This window comes from Nicotiana sylvestris, chromosome 10, assembly GCF_000393655.2.
Source record: "Nicotiana sylvestris chromosome 10, ASM39365v2, whole genome shotgun sequence".
Lineage (NCBI taxonomy): Eukaryota > Viridiplantae > Streptophyta > Magnoliopsida > Solanales > Solanaceae > Nicotiana > Nicotiana sylvestris.
In genome coordinates, this window is record NC_091066.1 from 127,298,195 (window position 1) to 127,311,156 (window position 12,962).

Genomic DNA, 12,962 nt, shown 5'->3' on the forward strand with positions numbered 1-12,962 from the left:
TTTATGTAATATGCTTGAACAGGGTACATTTAAAATAATAAATAAAAATAAAAAATAAAAAAATTAGCGATAGATATTTTTCGTAGCTAAAGTTAACGAATTATTAACGAATTAAATTAAATATTGCGACGGATTGGCGACAAAAGATTTTATCGCTGAAACAAGGAAAAACTAGCGACGGATTGTTTCGTTGCTAATAAGAACAAACGACGAATTTTTTTATGAAGTGTGGCGACAAAATTAGTCAAAATAGCGACGACACAAAGCAAAATAGCGACATATATTTTGGTCGCAAAACTTGGCTACAGATATATTTCGTCGCTACTCCGTCGATAGATCTGCGATGGTTTTATATTTTTCGTCGCTATGAGCTTAGATACAAGCATCTTAGAGACCAACTTGAATCCGTCGCGAATTCGTCGCTAAACTCTTTTAGCGATAGAAATAACATCTACAGCGACGGAATATGTCCGTCGCTAAACGCTGTTTTTTTTTTTTTTGTAGTGAACCGATCTGGTCATTACATTTCTCTTATCTTGAAACAGGCAGAGCCACTGAAAAAGTTGTCATCATCCCGTCCCTTGAAAGGTACATCTCATTTTGGATTTCTAAATTTAGGCCACCTTAAGAAAAGGAATAGTATTTGTTCCTCAAATCTTGTAGTAGATAACAGTAATATGTATTTTTATCATGTTGGACATAGAGAAATAATTAAATCGTTGTGGAGGATTTTTGGATGGTATGCACTCTCTCCGAAACATGTTTTTCCTATTTTGTGTTTAGCAACCTTTGAATTCTTAGCGAAATGATGAAAAATAAAAAGTAACAGTAAAATATTTAACCTATAGTTGCATAAGTCCTAGACAATCTTTGGAGAAAAAACCCAAAGCCCGAAGAGCCAGAAAGCTCAGAATGCACTGATAGTTCCATTAATAAAAGAAACATATCTGATTTACACAAATAGCCACTTTCTGATTATTTAGAAATTCACCACTTTTACTAAATTAGTCTAATGATATGAAGTTTGTAAGTGGCTACTTAGTTTGAAATTTAATATTCAAAACTAATATTCAGATTTCAGACCGCAAGTCTAATTTTGAATTCTAAATGCAAGGCCAAAAAAGTAGCTTGCTAGTGTAAATAACCCAATAAAATAACTAGACAAAGTTCATATAGCAAAAAATATGAATTACAAGTCAAAGAAAAATCTAAAGATAAACCCAAATACCATTGCCCAAAGGGGCAAGAAAATTTTATTTTTGGGTGACAAACATGGTTCCACAGTACAAATACATCAAAATACAAAGCGAAAAGAAACTTGAAAGAAATGTTGGAAAGGAACATCAAAGTTTGCAACAGCTAGAGGGAAACAGAACTGCTAATGTTGAATTCAAGATCCTAGAGCTCAAATGATCCATTCAAAAAATCGTAGTGTCCACCTTTTGGAGCAAGGCTTTCGTTCACTACAGCTTCCCTCACAAATGGATATGTTAACAAGTTGGCTAGCGATTCATTTACTGCCTCCTGCTCAATGTCACACAAATATTTAACTTAATATAAGTATTCAAAGTTGCAAAGTTTCAATAATTGAACTAAAAATATAGCATAGCTTGTTGAATAGTATACTACTTTAATTACCTTCTCCAATATTGTACATTGTTCAGTGAAATTCTTGTTGCCATGTTCTCTCTTTACCTTTGCCTTTGATATCAAACCGATTTTGATCAATTCTTCTATAAAATGACTGCGACCAACATAATCAAAGTTTAAAACGTGGCAGCAGAAAAATGACTATGAAATTTTAGCTTATGAGGAAGAACCGGTGGTTATTCTAGACCGGCAAGTTTGTAAGTTGAGATCCAAGAGTTTTCCTTCTATGAAAGTGCAGTGGAGAGGTCAACTTATCGAGGAGGCTATGCGGGAGTCCGATTTCGATATGAGGAGTAGATACCCCCACCTTTTTATCAGTCTAGGTATTTTTCAATGTCCTTCGAGAACGAACGTTTCTTTTATAGGTAGAGAATGTGATGATCCGATAGGTCGTTTTGAGTAATATCCTTAATTTTCGTGTTCCGAGATCTCCCATAGTTTCATTAAATATTTCTTGATTTGCGTTCATGGTCCTTGTCACTTTTTAGACAGCATTATGTGAAAAATTGAAGAAAATGAAAATTTTGACTTAAAATGAGGCTAGTGTTGACCACGGTTAATATTTTAGGTAAACAATCCCGGATCGGTATTTTGACAATACCGCTAGGTTCATATAATATTGTTTTGACTTCTACACATATTTGGTTGGGGTCCGGGGTGACCCGAATGCGTTTTGACGCATTATGTGTGAAATTATGAAAATTGAGTTTAAGTTGAGAATTCCTGAGTATTGAGGAACGATTCTTGTTATTTGATATTATATTTATGATTGGAGGTAGTGAGTAAGTTTTTATAATGGTATTACACTTGTGTGTATGTTCGGTTTGGAATCCAAAGGGCTTGAGTGAGTTTCGGGTAAGTATCGTATGAGTTTGGTTGGTTTGGGATTGCTGGTGCAAAACTACTGGTGTTTCAGGTCTGCAGATCTTGCATTTGCGAGCTCGTGTTGCGTACAGTGATTGCACTTGTGATATGGGACTGGTGGGCTTGTACTTTGATTTTGCGAATATTTGATCGCATTTGCGGACTCTGGAAGTTTGCATTTGCGACTTTTGAGTCGCTTTTGTGACTTGGAGCTAGTGGCTGGAAGCTTCGCAAATGTGAAGCTTAACTCGCATTTGAGGTTGAGGGGTGTATTGCATTTACGAGAACTTTGTCGCATTTGCAACATCTGTGCACCTGATGACTGTTTGCATTTGCGATCAGTGTCTCACATTTGCAAATAAGTGTTTGCAAATGCAACACTTGCAGCTGGGTAAAAGAGGAAAAAACGGGACTCAGCTCATTTTATGTCATTTCTCAACCTCAAACACTCTAGAGACAATTCTTGAAGAACGTTTTCTTCCCAAATTCATTGGTAAGCAACTCTAAATCATTTTCTATCAATTCTCCATTATAGTTCATGATTTTTTAACATCAAATCTTGAATTTCATTGTAGAAATTAGGAATTTTGGGTAGAATGTAGGAATTTTATAAAATTGAGATTTAGACATCAAATTGAGGTCGAATTTCGAAACAAGTCACATAACCGAGCTCAGGGATAAATGGATAATTGGATTTTGGTTCGAATCTCAGATTTCTACCGAGAGAATCAGGGGTTGACTTTTTAAATATGTTCAAAATTTAACCTTTTCATTCGTGGATAGTTTCTAATGCTTATTTTGAATTGTTCGATCGATTAGTGACTAGATTCAGTTGGTTTGGAGGCTTGTTCGAAAGGCAAGGCCGTATTTGATTGATTGTTTTTTTTACAGACTGAGGTAAGTATCGTGTTTAACTTTGACTTGAAAGATTTAGGACTAGTTGGTCTATTTGCTATGTGACTAGTATATATGCACCTTAATGAGTTAAAGCATGCAGATGGAAATTGATATATTATATAATGTTGCTTCTTTTACCATGCATTTTATATTTTAATTAGATTGTTATTCTTAGATAGTTCTCTTCGTGTTTATTTATTAATTTGAAGTTGTTGGGATATCGGAAGTTGAATTTGTGTATCATAACAACACGATAGAAGTTAAAATTGGTTTCCCATTACTTGATACTTTGGATTATTGTGTTTGCTTAGTGAGGGAGAGTGAAAAGCACGAAGGGTGTTGCCATTTCATATTTACTTATTGTTATCATTGAATGCACGAATGAAAAGATTACGGCATAAAGGGTGATGTCGTACACTTATTGCTTTATTATCATTTATTTTATCATGTAAGAATGAGAGTAAAGCATGAAGGGTGATGCCGTGCCATTTCTTTTATCATATCATTATCATATGGTGAGAATGAGAGTAAAAGCACGAAGGGTGATGTTGTGCCATCACATTTATTATATTACATGGTTAAGATGACAGTAAAAGTATAAAGGGTGATGCCGTGCCATTTGATGATTTTATTATTTTACTTGATTTTCGGATTTGTGAATTGTTTGTCTACATTGTTGTTCATTTCGGAAAGAGGCTACTTGGTGAATTTGTGCTTACCGTTCTTATCTTACTCCCTTTTTACATGTTTCCTCCCTATTATTATTTTAAATGCTCTACTAGTTATTTATATTATCTTATGTATATATCTGCACATGTTTTTAGGCTTGTTACTGTCTCGTTAGTGTTAGGCTTGACATTTACAGAGTATATTAGGTCAGTTGTACTTATGCTACACTTCTACACTTCTTGTGCATATTTTGGTATTGGTCCCAGCGGTGTCTACGGAGCTTCTGCTCGGATCATATCTATCAGGAGACTTGAGGAGGACTTGCACAGTGATCGTAGTCTCTGGAGTCCCCTTCTTTATCTAGCTTTACTGTTTATTTTATTTCGAACAGTTGTACTTTCATTCAGACTTTAATTGTAGTACTTTTTGCATGCTCGTGTACTTGTGACACCAGATTCAGAGTTTAGGCTAATCAGTGTTGGAGTTATTATATCTACTTTGAAATTTTATAGCTATAATTCTTATTACATTGCTTTCAATTATCTAAAAATTATTAGTTGTGTACTAATGTTGGATTACCTAGGAAGTGGACGTTAGGCACCATCACGGTCATGCGGTTGGGATTTCAGGTCATGACAGGTTTAGGTTGGAATTTTAGATTGAAACTCAAAAAAAACAAGACAAAAATAAACTATATATTTTTTGTATATTGGGTGCACAAACGATATATAAAATATATACAACTAACATAATTATATATAAGTTGTATATAAGTTTATGAAAATTATAGCTTTTTACCGGATTCCATAGAAAAACTATATGCAAGTTATATGATATTGTAGCATGTCACGACCCCAAACCGGACCTGGTCGTGATGGCGCCTCTCGTGAAGACAAGGTCAGCCAACACAAATTCCTAAATTCATTTTTACAATTTTAATATGTCAATTTAAGTCATTGATACGAAATAAATCCCAAAATTAAGCGAAATAGAACAAGTGCGGAAATAGACATAGCACGACATCAGGGTGTCACCAGTCACGAGCATCTACTAAGGTCTAAATACAACGAAATGTCTGAAAATGTACTAAATACGGTCTAATGAAAAACAAGAGGGAGAAAAGCAGTGCTACGAACGTCGGGCAGCTACCTTGCTAAACTCCGATGACTTTGCCTCTGAGCAATCAACACCCAATACCGGGTTCAGAAATACCTGAATCTGCACACAAGGTGCAGGGAGTAATGTGAGTACTCTGACTCAGTGAGTAATAATAATAAATGAAGACTGAGCAAGATAAGAAATCATCTAAAGCACAACAACATGATATAAAGAAGCACTGTAAAACCAAGAAAAGACAATAAAATAGTGAAATCTTATAATAACACCTTAGTTTAGAATAAGCTTCTTTAAAACACCTTTCTAATAGTTAAACAAGTAAATGAGAAGCAGCTAGAAAAGATAAACATATAAAATCCGCCCCTCGGGCACAGTGTCAATAGAATCAGCCCATCGGGCAATAACATGGAACAACACCAGCACCTCGGACTATATCTCATATCACAATGGGTACCCACACTCACTAGGGGTGTACAGACTCAGGGAGGGGGCCCTTACAGCCGAAGCGCAATATCAAGCCATCTCGTGGCATAATCAATATTCTCTCGGCCTCATATCAAGTCACCTCGTGGTGTACAACTCAGGCCCTCGGCCTCATAATCATAATCAGTACAACACTGCTGCAACGTGTAGCTCGATCCCATAATAATCCTCACAACACAGGCCCTCAGCCCTACTCAGTCAGAAATCTCTAAAAGCCACTCGGGCACAGTAAAATATGGTGCTCAGCCCAAAATATCATTTAATGTGTTAAAATAGAGTAAACATGGCTGAGTTACGAACTCAGTATAATATAGCATGACTGAGTACAGATATAAAATCAAATAGTGAGGAAATAACAGTAAAAATTTCCCTAAGGGTCAAAATAGTTGGCACGAGTCCCAAATACGGCATTCAGCCTAAAACATGATGATAGCAAACAGTTTTCAATCAAATACGCGGTAAAACAGGCATTCGAGATGGACTAAGTCACAATCCCCAATGGTACACGGCCCCACGCTCGTCACCTCAATATAGCACGTGCGTCACCTCAATATAGCACAACGATGTGAAATCCGGGGTTTCATACCCTCAAGACAACATTTACAATAATTACTCACCTCAATCCGGTCCAAACTCTAGCACGCGATGCCTTTGCCTCTTGACTTGGCCTCCGAATGCTCCAAATCTAGCTAAAAGCAGATTCATACCATCAAAATATACTAGGAGAACAAATCCCACTCGAAAATATCCAATTTATACCAAAAATCACGAAATTGACCAAATCCGCCCCCGGGCCCACGTATCGGATTCTAATAAAAATTATAAAACTAGAATCCTTACACTCTCACGAGTTCATACATACCAAGAAAACCCAAATCGGACATCAAATGCCCATTCAAATCCCCAAAAGAATCTCAAACTTTTCTTCCATTTTCCCCTAGTTTCCTCTCTAATTTCTCAAATTAAAAGATGAAACTTAAGACTAAATCATGGAATTAAACCAAAGGTGAGTGAAGAATACTTACCCCAATTGATCCACTTAAAATCCCCTCAAATTTCACCTTCTCCCGAGCTCTCCAATGGCTTTTATGATATTGGACTTAAACACTCGATTTTAAAATATATCTGTCTGCCCAGATTTTTCTTCATCGCAAATGCGGCAGCTCCTTCGCGTTCGCGAAGCACACATCTTCACTGACCAGGATTCCTTCTACGCGAACACGAGAACCCTCTCGCGAATGCGATGCATAACTAACTCAACAATTCGCGAATGCGACCTCTACTATGCGAACGCGTAGAACAATCGCTTTGGGGACCCAGCTATTCCTCTTCCTCTATGCAAACGCGTCATAAGCCTCGTGACCATTGACCTCAGCCCTTCGCGAACGCGAGACCATATTCGCGAACGCGAAGGCCAACTCCATAGCCTCATATCCTAACCCTTCGCGAACGCGGGACATGCATCACGAACGCGAAGGTCAAAAACCTGCAACACCGACAGTAGTATTTCTGCAATTTCCATCAACACAAAATGATCCGTTTAACCACCCGAAACTCACTCGAGGCCCTCAGGACCTCAACCAAACATGCCAACATATCCCATAACATCATTCAAACTTGTTCCAACCTTCATGACGCTCAAAACAACATCAAAACACCAAAATCACATTGGATTCAAGCCTATGAATTCCAAGAACTTCAAAATTCCGCTTTCGATCAAAAGGTCTACCAAACCTCGTCCGAATGACCTGAAATTTTGCACACACGTCACAAATGACACAACAGACCTACTCCAACTTTTATAATTCCATTTCGGCCCCTATATCAAAATCTCACCTACCAACCGTAAAGCGCCAAAATCCCAATTTTGCCAATTCAAGCCTAAACCTTCTACGAACCTCCATACATTCTGTTCATGCTCCTAAGTCCCAAATCACCTAACGGAGCTAACAATAAAAAATTCCAATCTGAGTTCATATGTTAACAAGTCAAAACTTGATCAAAACTTTCAAATTTTTAAGCTTCACACTGAGAACTGTTCTTCCAAATTCATTCTGATTACCCTGAAAACCAAAACCGACGATTTACATAAGTCATAATACATCACACGGGGTTAATCATGCCCGAGAACTGGCGAGCAAAGTGTAAAATCTCAAAATGACCGGTCGGGTCGTTACATCCTCCCCCACTTAAACATCTGTTCGTCCTTGAACGTGCCCCGAGTTGTTCTGAAAACCATCAAATCACTATGAAATCTTACCATGCACATACCCGGGGGTGATCCCACGTCACCCTATCTCATATAGGTCTGATAACATAATGCAACTGAAATTTCACAATCCAACCTCGCCCAGAAACCTTAGAACCACATTTCCACTTCTGAAATCATCCACAAGACCAGAATCTCACATCTAAGCACTGAATAGGCCCAAACAAGATGTAATAAACCATACCTGCCACCTCATATGCCATTACATGATATACCACATACTCAAACACTCGCAGCAATAACTTCTAATCACAGCAGTTGCCCAAAACAACCGAATGTCGATAATACCTCTTATAAAACAAAGCCTCATTCCAACACTTCCATATACTATCAATGATAACTGAAACACGTAGTAAGTCATAACCATTCCTCAGATCAACCATTCATGAAGCCACTTCTCCTCTGGCAAGGACCGTAGAAACTTTTTGAGCCGAACCTCGATATTATCCTTCCAACATGCTGAAATCGAATCCCTTTGTATTCATTCTAAATCCCAATGATCTCATCAAACCCAACACAACTACTCTGGTGACATGACACATCAATACAAACTAAAGCCACAACTCGTGCAATCTGCGCAACAATAAGCAACAATCCGAACATACTCGAATCATGAAAATGACTCAGATGAAAGAATTGTACCGCAAGCTCACCAGTACCACCACACACCATGCTGAGAACTCATCACACATCGTAGAACTAAAACATACAAATCTATCCCGCAGGATCATACCTCCACATAGCTTCGCTCTAATGTGCAACCTCATCCAAACACTGGTCCAACATGAAACACCTCAAGTCATTATGCTTAAATTGACAACCACACGCAATTAGATGTATAGAACCAAAGCAATCATCATAACCGCTACGAAGCAATTGACATAACATTACACAACCCGAAAGGACACAACCGATACACCATCCGCCGAACAATACCCAATACTTCTCCCGCTCGAATTCCACTGAGAGACCCCAATAAAATCGCACCACATGTGCCTATAACAAACAAATACCAATGCCTCGCAACAAGGAAAGGTAACTCATAGATCTCCCCAGATCACTAATAAGCTCAATAACAATTGAATCAACACATCCCTCAACAATACAACCCGGAGCCAACCAAGCCGACTCAAGTTAGAACACACATCCACATTGGCCTGCTAATGAACCCCTTATCAAGGAATCCTTGAAGTTGTTCCTTTACTTCCTTTAACTCCATCGGTGCCATACGATACAGTGCCCGACACCAAATCAATACCGCAATCAACAACCATGTCCGGTGACATGCCCAACAGCAGGAAACATATCCGAAGAATCTCTCACCATCGGAACTGAATCAATAGTAGGAGTCTTTGCACTGACATCCATAACGAATGCCAAATAGGCAAGACAACCCTTCCCAGCCATTCGCTGGGTCTTCAAAAATGGAACCACCCTACTGAGAACATAATCCGTCGAACCCCCCCCACTCAATCCGTGGCATTCCCGGCATAGCCAACGTCGCCTTCTTAGCACAACAGTCTAGAATAACACGACACCAAGACAACCAATCTATACCCAATATTACATCTAGAACCTAACATACCAAGCAATAAAGATCCACTCGAGTCTCCAAACTTCCCATAGTTACCACACAAGACCGATATACACGGTCTACAACCACAACCTAACCTGTCTATGAGAACTCTCAGTCTCCAAATCCATACAACACGCGAATCACCATATCCGATCCCAACTCCGTTGTCCGAATATACAACACACCTCTAACACCCAATCATCCCACGAGGGGTACTCTGTGCCACCATGCAAACTCGAATATCAGTAGTCGATCCAATAAGAGAGTGCTGCAATACAAATAAAATATCATCAGCTCACTCACATTGCCCTTTCCTGAAACGTATACCCCCATCAAGCCGTACCAATTAGTAATATCATTTCCCTAATTATCTGAAGCTACCCAGAATTTGTAACATTCCTTTCAGAACTGAACCATGACCTTACACATGCAAATTTTGACTATACACAACATACCACATATACCATGCCATCCTATGATAAATATAAGGACTTTATAACCCCTTCTGAGCTAAAAGCAACCACGTACTCAACTAGCCAAGAACTTTCCATTGATCCCATCTTGAAGAAAATCACTATACATCCCATGCTCCTCACGCCAATAGGAAAATATACCTCTCTAACTGTGGTATAAACCATCAAGAACTCTCCGAATTCCATTTTCACAAAACAATACCGTCATGACTGAATCCTTCTAACTCAACCAAGCTACGCATGCCACTAAAACCCAAGAGAATTGCCGCGAAACACCTGTAGAAACTCATTACCTTGTAAGTATCTAAAGAACTAATCATATCCTTACCATGCCGTCCCGGCCTACTACCAAGCTATCTCATCTATCTAAGTTCCTTCTGATTTACCTTCAACTTAATACTTCTTCTTTTTATAACACTACAATTCCTCAACCCCGACTCTCCACACGATACCCAAGCATAAAACCACACCATCTAAGGCTCATAAGCCACTGAACACTCTCTTAAATATTCCCAAAAGTACCACATTAAAAAATACTTTTTCTAAAGTGACTCCCTGCGAATCCAAAGTCATTACCTTCACCTTCCCAATACTGATATATAGAATCCCATAATTGATATAGAAAAGCCACAAGTCTTGACACCCTCCAATGCAAACCTCAGTTTCTAGCCAAAAATACAACTTGAAAATCTCCAATTACTACATGTAAAATCTTGAACACATTAGAACCATTCTCGAGAGCCATCCACTCTACTCAAACTGCAATTAACATGATCAAATGAACCAAACAACTTGTGCCTCATTAGCACTCTGACACCGCAGAATGTAACCTCACCTTAATGCAACCAAGCAACTTCTTGTTCTATGCAGTGTACACCCTTTACTCATAACAACTCAAGTAATTTTGTGATTCTTGTATACCCATAAAGCGTAACATAACCTTTATTAGAAATTTCCTTTACTCGAGCCATCCTCGGTCTCAACCTTCGTAAGCCACAACTGATTCACCAGCATGCCTCTAACTGGAACCAACATAACATATAACTGTGCAATCAACTAATCAATAACAGACTCTCCCACTTGGCGCAAAGCCATAGATAAAAACACACAATAACTCATAATTCATGTACTCTATTGCTGCCATAATACCATAGTGAGATTAAACTCAATCCTTCATAAGCTCATGCAACATAGACCATATAGTACTTCAAATCTTTTGCAATTCTCGCATTCACCCCCATAACAGTCAAGCCCACCCCCTTAAGTGGCCCAAATTTGCAACACATATATTTCACTAGTAAAAGAGATCTTCCAATAAACAACATAAGGATCACACAGGCTTCAGAACACTCCGTAGGAGATAACCCACTTGTTTCGCCTCAAACTAACATCTCTTTATACCCTTCCACTAGCATAAACATTATGTAGTCACTTAATCTTCCTGAGTCTGAACTCATATCACAACGTGAAATCCGCTTCACTTCCCAACTAGGCAGCATGAAAAGGTCCTTCAATACGCACACAACTCAAGCTAAACATCAAAGCACAATGGAATCCAAGCACCGGATAGTCCTTACTACCCCAAGAAAACCTCTTCTTGTCTCATTCAAATCATATGCGCACATCCCGCAGACACATTATACTTATCACGTAGCTATCCAGCTATCACTCCCACCAATAGGGACACTATCGGACATATAAATCAAAAAGCACGTGTTCACACAAACGAAGCCTTAATGCTCAAGTTGTAAGCAAAACTCGGCCTCAAGTCCTCGGGACTAGCCCAACATCAACACACAGAGATCACGTCTCACCTCGCGATCCGGAAATCACAAGCCATCAATGCATATCTGATACTGAGCGCTCATGTGCGCATACGAATGCGTAGAAGGAATTCAAAAAGTTATATTTCAAGCTAAATCAAGGACGCATGATAAGAATTCAAAAATGTGAAGTTTTTCCTAATGGTTCTGCAGGCTCCCGAGGATAAGTACAGACGTCTCCATACCGATTCGCGAGACTCTACTAAACTTGCTCATGATTCGTGAGACCTATGTAGCCTAGGCTCTATTACAAACTTGTCACGACCCCAAACCGGACCCGATCACGATAGAGCCTCTCATGAAGACAAGGCCAGTTGACACAAATTTTGAAATTCATTTTTAAGAATTTTAATAAGTCAATTTAAGTCATTGATAAGAAATAAATCCCACAATTAAGCGAAATAGAACAAGTGCAAAAATGGATAGAGCCCGACATCGGGGTGTCACCAGTCACGAGCATCTACTAAGGTCTAAATACAACGAAAGGTATAAAAATGTACTAAATACAGTCTAATGAAAAACAAGAGGGAGAAAAGCAGTGCTGTGAACGTCGGGCAGCTACCTCGGTAAACTCCGTTGACTCTGCCTCTGAGCAATCAACACTCGATACCAGGTTCAGAAATACCTGAATTTGCACACAAGGTGCAGGGAGTAATGTGAGTACTCTGACTCAGTGAGTAATAATAATAAATGAAGACTGATCAAGATAAGAAATCATGTAAAGCACAACAACATGATATAAAGAAGCAGTGTAAAAATTCCCCTAAGTGTCCAAATAGTTGGCACGAGGCCCAAATACGGCATTCAGCCCAAAACATGATGATAACAAACAGTTTTCAATCAAATACGTGATAAAACAAGCATTTGGGATGGACTAAGTCACAATCCCCAATGGTGAACGGCCCTACAGTCTTCATCTAGTGTATGCGTCACCTCAATATAGCACAACGATGTGAAATTCGGTGTTTCATACCCTCAGGACAACATTTACAATCAATACTCACCTCGATCCAGTCCAAACTCTAGCCCGCGATGCCTTTGCCTCTCGACTCGGCCTCCGAATGCTCCAAATCTAGCCAAAAGAAGATCCATACCATCAAAATATTCTAGGGGAATAAAGCCCACTCGAAAATATCCAATTT